This window comes from Pongo abelii, chromosome 1, assembly GCF_028885655.2.
Source record: "Pongo abelii isolate AG06213 chromosome 1, NHGRI_mPonAbe1-v2.0_pri, whole genome shotgun sequence".
In the NCBI taxonomy this organism is placed as follows: domain Eukaryota; kingdom Metazoa; phylum Chordata; class Mammalia; order Primates; family Hominidae; genus Pongo; species Pongo abelii.
The window spans coordinates 210,264,990-210,275,567 of record NC_071985.2 but is presented as its reverse complement, the minus strand read 5'-3'; positions in this window follow the sequence as shown (position 1 = coordinate 210,275,567).

Sequence of the window (10,578 nt, the reverse complement as noted above, 5' to 3'; positions counted from 1 at the left end):
GCACTCCAGCCTGGGCGACAAAGTAAGATCCCATCTCGTAAAACAAACAAAAAATGAGTTCTGGTATCAGATCTACCTGGGTTCAATACTAGACGGGCGACTTCTAGTTGGCAGGCCTTAGACTAAAATATATGTGTCTAGTATCCATATTTATACTTACTTTACAGGGTTAGTATGAAGTTCAGTAAGTTAACATAAGGTATTTAAGACAATGGCAGCACGCTGGAAATACTCAGTATTAGTTAGCTTTTGAATGAAATTATAACCATTTCAATGTGTTAACCTCATTTTCTCATGCTAAAAGTTCCAGATAGCAGTTTATGGGTCTTAGAGCTCTTTTTGTTAAAGACGGGCTCTCGTTCTGTCATCCAGGCTGGAGTGCAGCAGCAAGTGGCACCATTACGGCTCACTGGAGCCTCAACCTCCCCAGCTCAAGTGATCCTCCCACCTCAGCTGGGACTATAGGTATGATCTACCACACCCAGCTAATTTTTGTATTTTTTGTAGAGATGGAGTTTCGCCATGTCGTCTAGGCTAGTCTCGAACTCCTGGGCTCAAGTAATCTGCCTGCATTGGCCTCACAAAGTGTTGGGATTACAGGTATAAGCCATTGTGCCTGGCTGGTCTTAGAACTCCTTAAAAAAGAAAATGTTTATGGGTGAAAAATAATAAATAAAGAATGAAGAGCTGAAAAGGCTGGTTTAGCCACCAGGCTAAACTATGTATTCTTAGGAGACATGTAGTCCTGAGTTTTGTTTTTGTTTTGTTTTTTAATAGGAGCTATTATCATTTATGTTTTCTTTCTAAAGAAATCAACTCATCAGTCACTGCTGTCAAATGTATTAATGTTCTATAATACAAAAAATGTATATCAGACACTAGATTAATCAGTTTCATAAGTCATAGTGAGGAATGGAAAAGCTTGATTTCATAGGGAACCTTACAAGTTACAGGAAATGGATTAAACTGTTATTTTTGGTAAATCTATTCCATTTTAACCAAGCAACATCTGTATGTCTGTTTTTCTTCAGGAAGGGAAGAAATGGTTCAGAAAAGTGATCATTAATGCAGTTCTGACCAAGGATTTCTCACATGAAGCCTTAAGTTTTCAGCAATGGAAAAATAAAAATATTAGGAAACCTACCTTCACCTTTGTTCCTTCAGATTCACACAATCACTCCACCTTTACATTTTAATATTTTCTTTAAATAAAATTTGAACTAGATAGGTGAAAATTCTTAAAAATCAAGTTACTTGATCATATCCCGTGAACATTAAGCTTTTTTAGTCAGCTAAAAAAAAAATCAGAATATACACATTTTACAAACTCTTCTGCTGTCCTAGAGTAATCTAAATCATATACATTATTCATGTATTGCAATTACAATCTGAATATTTTATTAGGAGCACAGGACACCTTTCAAACTTCCAATGGTGTTTCTGGAACATTTGGTGTGATGATTATCACTACTATTTATAAATCTTTTATTGTCTCCTACAATCTTCTCTAAATTATTTGAAGACAACGACCATAACTTACTAATTTTGTATTCCTAACTCCTGAAACAAATACACAATGGCCATGAAATTTAGAATGAATATCATATCAATTATCAATGTTAGGTATAAACTAGACTAAACATTTTCAATATATGGCTGACTTTGAACTAGTTATCTACATTTGGTTGATGATGTTTAAGATCAATCCATTTAATGATATCCCTTCCTAAGCATTAACAGGCTGCTCGAGATGTTACTGTACTTTCTGAAAAGAAAAGTTAATTACTTTTATAATACTTCTTAAGGACAAAAGCCAGGAGGGGAATTTCTGGAAATTCCTATTATCGTATCACACCATGAAGAAATAAACTAGCAATTGTCATAAAGGTCTTGCAATCCTCATTTCTAAGACAAAAAAACCCCATGTTACATCAATAAAAACAAGATTAGAATTAAGAATTTCCAACAATATTGCAAGCCATGATAAAGGTTTCTCAACAGAACTCAATTTGGGTTCTGTTATCTTATTAGAATTAAACATTTTTCTCAAATGTTTATTGGTAGGCAAGATCACATAAGTTATATACTAAGAATAATTCATGTTAAGTGTTCAGCTGGTGGAGTACTCACACTTCTTTATTCAAGGCTACATATATCTATATACACTTAAGCAATCTGCCACAGCCAGAATCTTTTTTTTTTTTTTTTTTTTTTTTTTTGAGACAGGGTCTCACCCTGTCATCCAGGCTGGAGGGCAGTGGCACAATCTCGGTTCACTGCAGCCTCTGCCTCCCAGATTCAAGTGATTCTCCCACCTCAGCCTCCTGAGTAGCTGGTGCTACAGGTGCACTCCACCACACTCGGCTAACTTTTGTGTTTTTTGGTAGAGATGGGGTTTCACCGTGTTGGCCAGGCTGGTCTTAAACTCCTGACCTCAAGTGACCTGCCTGCCTCAGCCTCCCAAAGTGCTGGGATTACAGGCATGAGCCACCATGCCTGGCCAACTACAATCTTTTGAATAAATTTTATGAAACATTTATCCTTGTTTTGACTTACTTTCCAGATTAAAAGATAAGCCGGCACAGTGGCTCACACCCGTATAATCCCAGCACTTTGGGAGGCTAAGGCGGGCAGATCACTTGAGACAACGAGTTCGTGACCAGCCTAGCCAACATGGTGAAACCCCATCTCTACTAAAAACACAAAAAATTAGCTGGGCATGGTGGTGCGCACCTGTAATCCCAGCTACTCGGGAGGCCAGGCAGAAGAATCGCTTGAACCAGGGAGGCAGAGGTTGCAGTGAGCCGAGATCGTGCCACTGCACTCCAGCCTGGCGAAAGAGCAAGACTCCGTCTCAAAAAAAAAAAAAAAAAAAAAAAGAGTTTTTAAAACCATCCTTCTTTCTGTATCAGAGAAGATAACATTTCCTAAAAGAATACATATGGAAAGCAGGTTCTCTACATCCACCAATTTTAGTGCCCAGCATAGTGGCTTCCGTTATGTGTAATTCTGTATCTTGCATACAAATGCAAACAGACACTCAGGTCTGATAAGTAAGCCTTTTAACAAACTCTTCTATAATGGCCTTGAAAAATATAGGACTAAGTCCCAGCGCACTGGCTCACGCCTGTAATCCCAGTACTTTGGGAGGTCGAGGCAGGCAGATCACCTGAGATAAGGAGTTCAAGACCAGCCTGCCCAACATGGGGAAACCTGTCTCTACTATAAATAAAAAAATTAGCCAGCTGTGGTGGTGCGCACCTGGAATCCCAGCTACTCAGGAGGCTGAGGCAGGAGAATCGATTGAACCTGGAAGGCAGAGGTTGCAGTGGGCCAAGATCATGCCACTGCACTCCAGCCTGGGCAACAGAGTGAGACCCTGTCTCAAAAAAAAAAAAAAAAAAAAAATGTATAGGACTGAAACCAAAAATTAGGTGATGGGATAGCTTAAAATATTTGCTTTTTGTTTTTGTTTTTTGAGATGATGTCTCACTATATTGCCGAGGCTGGTCTCCAGGGATCCTCCTGCAATCTTTTCTAGACAAGTATTAAGTTTACCTAGGTTAAAAACTTTTTTTGTTTTTTTTTTTGAGACAGGGTCTCACTCTGTCGCCCAAGTTGGAGTACAGGGGCCTGATCACAGCTCACTACAACCTCAACTTCCCGGCCTCAAGTGATCCTCCTACCTCAGCCTCCCAGGTCTGGGTCTACAGAGGTGTGTCATCATGCCCAGCTAGGTTTTCAAATTTTTTGTAGAGATGGAGTTTCGCCCTGTTGCCCAGGACAGTCTTGAACTTCTGGGCTCAAGCAATCCTCCCACCTTGGCCTCCCAAAATGCTGGGATTACAGGCATGAGCTACCACGCCCAGCCCAAAAGTGGCTTCCTAAAGACCAAAATCCAATACATTTTGGCTTAAATTTTTATAAATGATGAAAAAAGAGCAAAACAAATGACAATTATCAACATAAAACAAACAAAAAAGCCTAAGTAATCCTTAATTTCAGACAAAACTGTATTACTTTAAATTCTAATTAGGTTAGCTTTATTTTAGACATAAAGAGATTTTAAGTACCCATAAACTTTACCACTTAATTCTAACCTCACATTAGGTCTTTCTAATCTAGCAGTAAAGAATGTACACTTTAAGTCAGGCAGAAGAGGGTTTGAATCCTGGCCTTGCCACTTCATAGACAGGTGGCCAATAGCCACAAATATGTTACCTAACCTCAATCTTTGAGTTCCTTATATGTAAAGTAGGTAGGAATAATACCACCTACCTTGCAGGGTTGTAAACTACATGATATATACAGAATATAAAATGCCTCCTTAGTACAGAGCATGGTACATAGCACTTACACCATAGTAGGTGTTATTAATCTATCATTTTAAAAAAAGCTCACCATGAAAAAAGAAACAGCAGAATGTTTTCCACCCATACTTCATCTACACTATTTTTATTTTTCAAGATAAAATTCTAGAGCTGAAAATCAGACTTTAAAAAAAAATCACTGTTTTCAGGGATCATCTTATAGCTCCTATAAAGATGGATACATTTGTTGTCTCTATTATTCATGAGAATTTCCCAGCTGTTGATCTATGAAAATTGTTTTTATTTTATTTTTTGAGACAGAGTCTCACTCTGCAGCCCAAGCTGTAGTACAGTGGCGTGATCTCAGCTCACTGCAACCTCTGCCTCCAAGGCTCAAGCGATTCTCAGGCCTCAGCCTCCTGAGCAGCTGGGACTACAGGCGTGCGCCACCATGCCTGGCTAAATTTTTGTATTTTAGTAGAGACGGAGTTTCACCATGTTGCCCAGGGTGGTCCAGAACTCCTGAGCTCAGGTGACCCGCTGGCCTCGGCTTCTCAAAGTGCTGGGATTACAGGTGTGAGTGACAGTGCCCAGCTGAAAGTTGTTTTTAAAAAGTCGCCTTTAGGGCTGGGCATGGTGGCTCATGCCTGTAATCCCAGCACTTTGGGAGGCCGAGATTACTTGAGGTCAAGAGTTCCAGACCAGCCTGGCCAACATGGTGAAACCCTATCTCTACTAAAAATACAAAAATTGTTGGGGCGTGGTGGCAGGTGCCTGTAATCCCAGCTACTCGGGAGGCTGAGGCAGGGAGAGAATCGCTTGAACCCAGGAGGTGGAAGTTGCAGTTAGCTGAGATCACGCCACCGCACTCCAGCCTGGGTGACAGAGCTAGGCTCTGTCTCAAAAAAAAAAAAAAAAAAAAAAAAGTTAGGCCTGGCACAGTGGCTCACGCCTGTAATCCCAGCACTTTGGAAGGCCGAGGTGAGGGTTCACGAGGTCAGGAGCTCGAGATCAGTCTGACCAACATGGCAAAACCCCATCTCTTACTAAAAATACAAAAATTAGCCGGGCGTGGTGGCATGTGCCTGTAATCCCAGCTACTCAGGAGGCTGAGGCAGGAGAATCACTTGAACCTGGGAAGCGGACGTTGTAGTGAGCCAAGATCGCACCATTGCACTCCAGCCTCGGTGACAGAGCGAGACTCCATCTCAAAAAAAAAAAAAAAAAAAAAAAAAAAAGTCACCTTTAACAATTTTCTTCATTAGTCTGCTTTCACTTACTACCCAAGATTTACTTTGATTTTTTTTTTTTTTTTTTTTTTTTTTGGTGGCACGGGTGTTGGTTGGTTGGTTGTTTTTTTGAGACGGAGACTCACTCTCTTGCCCAGGCTGGAGTGCAGTGGTGCGATCTTGCCTCAGTGCAACTTCTGCCTCCCGGTTTTAAGTGATTCTCCTGTCTCAGCCTCCCAAGTAGCTAGGTACAGGTGCACACCCACCTGACCTCAAGTGATCCACCTGCCCTGGCCTCCAAAATGCTGGGATTACAGGAATGAGCCGCCGCCACACTTGGCCCAAGATTTACTTTGAACTAGTTAGTGAAAACCTTCCTGGGGAGACAAAGTTACAGATTCCAAAAATAAAACCACATAGGCATTTTTAGTAACCTATCAACCTTTCCTTTCTGAGCTTTAAGTTATTTTTATTTTTTCTATAACTCATGTAACTGTTTTCAGATCTAATTCCTAAATAAACATGCCATGACATTTTCTCAGCATCCTGATCTTTTCTGCATATTCCCTCCCATTATTTTCTAGCAATTCCTTGAAACTATTAAAACTTGTTTTTCTAAATTGATTTCATTTTCTTGCAGACAATGTTCCTAACCTGTCCTTGGGATCCCAAACACTATTAAACATTTGTGGCAACCTTTATCATAGTTTCAAATCTCAGACCAACTACATCCAGGCAAATCACTGCAAACATCTGTTGTTACCTTTTCTACTAAGATCATTCTCCAAAATCCCCCAAAATGTGAAATAATCTGTAACTCTGCTACTGAAAGTGTAGTCAGAAACACTGGCATCACCTATGAGCTTGTCAGAAATGCAGACTCTTGCCCATCTCAGATTTAATGAGTCAGAATCTGCATTTTAATCAAAATCCCCAGAAATTCCTACCCACTTCAAGTTTGAGCAGCATTTTTGAATGATGAATTCTGACCTAGACAGCTTAACTAGAAAATTTAAATAATCACCAGAAATTCCTTCAAAATCATTTGATATGTGCAAGAAATGGTCTTTCATCTTTTCTTTCACATTTAGGAAAGTAAAATAGAAATGACATTACAACTAATGAAGATATCCACATTACTACTCATCAATTAGAAGGAAGTTTCAATAAAAATATTTATTGCTGGTTGTATTTAGATCAAATCGTTTTCCATACCAACTCTATACAGATTATATTTAAATATGACTAATTTGGTAAGGTTCTATTTCTTAACAGGAAGCATGGAAAAATTTCAAAATGACAAGCCAATGCTAAACATGTACCACTTAACCAAAAATATTTAGTTATACGACAGCTAGCTAGAAGAATACCCAAGTCTTTCTGACCAAGCCAATTCAGGTACTTGAACAATAGCCAAATAAATAAGCACCATTATAATCAATAGGTTCAAATGAAAACAGAATGTTTTGATAATATTTTGAGTATAACACACAAAATTCTCAAAAGTGATTTGGCTGATAAAAATAGTGGCCTTTTAAAACTTATTAACGGCTGGGCGCGGCGGCTCACACCTGTAATCCCAGCACTTTGGGAGGCTGAGGCGGGCAGATCACGAGGTCAGGAGATCAAGACCATCCTGGCTAACACAGTGAAACCCCGTCTCTACTAAAAACACAAAAACAAAATTAGCCAGGCGTGGTGGCGGGCACCTGTAGTCCCAGCTACTCGGGAGGCTGAGGCAGAAGAATGACGTGAACCTGGGAGGCAGAGCTTGCACTGAGCCGAGATTGCGCCACTGCACTCCAGCCTGGGAAACATAGCCAGACTCAGTCTCAAAAAAAAAAAAAAAAAAAAAAAAAAAAAGTATTAACTTCTGCTTAATCTACTTAAAAACCTAGGCTGAAACTGAAGTTTACAGACTTAAAGGATTCCTAACTGAATACAGAATGATCTCCCAAGAACACGCATACAGGAATGTTTCCAAATTCTATTAAACAGTATTGAGATCTGCAATAACGCGGTATTTTTGTATCTAAGGAAATATTACCCCTTAACATACTTAAAAACTCAGCTCCTTTTCTCACCAATGTTACCATACTTGACAATACTGATCCTCACCTTCACCCCACGGGAAAGAATCTTAAAATGATCAAACTCCTTGTTATTTTAAAAGGCATGACTAAACTGTGTCTAATTTCATCTCTTGCCTCTTTTTTTTTTTTTTGGAGACAGGGTCTCGCTCTGTCACCCAGGCTAGAGTGCAGTGGCAGGATCACAGCTCACTACAGCATCTACCTCCCAGGCCCAAACGATACTCCCACCTTAGCCGCCACGGGGGCTAGGACTATAGGTGTGTGCCACCATGCTCAGCTAATTTTCTGATTTTTTGTAGAGACGGGGTCTCCCTGTGTTGCCCAGGCTGATCTTGAACTCCAGAGCTCAAGCAATCCTCCCACCTGGGCCTCCCACAGTGCTAGGATTACTGGCATGAATCACCACCGCACAGAGCCCCTCCTGCCTCTTAACAAATGGACATCTAGGCCTAAAAGTCACCATTTGTAATTTTAAGTAAACAGCTGAATAAAACACTACTCTTGCTTATGAGTTGGAGGAAATGTCTACACGTGGTCTTGATTTTGGTCACAACTTTCAATTCTAAGGAAATAGAAATGTAATTTCTTTTCATAGCTATAGACAGAAGATATCTCCCTAGGTGAATATAATATACTCCACAGGAAAATACCTAACAAAATCTTGTTATTTCTAAAACTAAACTAAATAAATTCAGGGCATTTCATAGAGCTAAAGCTTAAGCAACCCTTCATTTTTGGAAGAAATACATCGCAAATCAGTGAGCTGCCCCACCTTTCATTCTACCTCCCATTCTGCAAACATCTAAAGATGCCCAAGTTTAGATATTTCTGCTGTTAGAACATTCCTTCCTGTTTCAGTGAGTGATCTTTTGATCTTGGAACAAAAAGAATATAACAAAACAAGAACAGTAAATTCTGGAAAACACTAACCAAAAGGAAGTATACTGTCTACTCTTTATTACCTTGAAACAATAGGGTATTCACTTTTTCTTCCCTGTAACTCAGTTAACAGTCTTCATTTGAAAGAAACAAGGCAGAATACATTACTAGTCCTTCTTAATGCTTTCTTACTCAATGTGTTTATAGACTATTAGGTCCCAATCATCTTCCTTTTAAATATTTTTTGCTATTAACGGCACTGATTACAGAGGAATCACACATTACTTCAAGTGAATTTCCATTCTGAGTTGCAGAACTTCTATGTTTTTGACTGGTGAGAAACGAAGTACACCCTGAAGAAAAATAAGTCATAAGAAAAACCACTGTATTAGGGCTACCTGCAAGAGAAGAGGAAATCTTATAAAATTAACTTTAAGACATAAAGAGAGAACTCTTTATACAGTACTTCCTGCAAATTGGCAGTATCTCCCGATGATGCATCCAAACTGTCCAACAAAGCTTTCCTCAAATAATCCCCTCACCACTTCTCCTTCACTTGTGGCATGTCACATCAAGGGCACAAGGGCACTGGGGCAATAAAAAGCCTACTGAAAGCACTGTACAAGTGTTTATGTTTGCCCACCTCTGTAGATTCTCTAGGATCATTTCCAAAATGCCACAATTTCCTCAGAAAAACGCTATTGGCAGCCTGTTATGCCACAGCCAATATTCCTATCTGCCACCTGTAGATCTAGTTCTAACCTCAGTCAAGCTTCCTGACAATTTAATAAATCTCTGGGGAGTTCAGCCTTTTCATTTTTACTATCCTACTCCTTCACTACCTTCCTTAGAACAGGTACAGTATCTAGTACTAAATTTGAAGACAGAAACTCCATTTGACTACAAAAGCCTCAATCACATAACTACTAAATCTGTTTTGCACAATCAAACCCATCACACCCCACCCAAAATCACCAACACAACATTTTGAACATGTTAAATTTTATTAAAAATATTTAACATCGTACAAATATTCCAATACAGTTATGGTACATGAACACTGTACCAAAAGCATGATTTTTATTAAACTGATGATTAAATGGAAAAGGTCTTGCAAATGTCCCTATTTTGGTATTTCTTATGTTACTATATCCGTATCAGCAATTTATGTTTGCAGGAGCCTTCAGTCCAATTATAGAAATAGTCTTAGAACATAGTACCTAACATTATAATAGGATTCACTAAGTACAAGTCTACCTATGTTATCGAACAGGCTAGAGAAATCCCTTTTGCCCAACCCTCATATGTGAGAAATCAAGAAAAGCAATGTTCATGGGATCCTGACAAATCTACTATATAAAGTGAGAGCCCTTATTTAAATTTGAGCAATTTAAGTTTTTCCCCAGAATGTCTCCTTTGTTGGTTCCACGAAATGTATTTTGTTTTAAGTGTTTAAAGTCAACAAACTGGCATTGCATTTTCCTTAACTTACATAAACTCATCAGAATTACATGAATATTCCTACTGCTTACCTTAAAACTTCCTAAGGAGCATGCTATTTAGTGCAAGTTTTATACCCTGATCCTTTCTGTCACTGACACATGCATAAAATGTTACCTTAACACAACCCTGCAATCACTGCAATTCTTAAAAGTATTACGTAATTTCATTCTAGTGTTGTACAACTAGTCTACAGCAAACTTACAAGTAAGGGTTTATATTCATGACACTGACTAGCACGTTTAACATCTAGGAAAGTCTTTCTAGACTGATATTCTCAACCAATAAAGAAGATACAGTGCTGTAAGAATACTGAAAAGGTTCTTCAGGCATGAAAACCCATAATTACTTTTAATCAGTGTTTATACCATATTACAATTATTTTTTATATGGTATGTCAGAAATGCCTAGTTACTAAATTTAATTTCAATCTATACCTTACCATCACGGAATCCCCTACAGACTATAAGATGAGGGATTTTAATCTTTAGCAATAATTTAAATATTGACTCTTAATTCTACCAATATCTACTAATCCTATCAGCTATCCTAGCTTTCACACAAAAC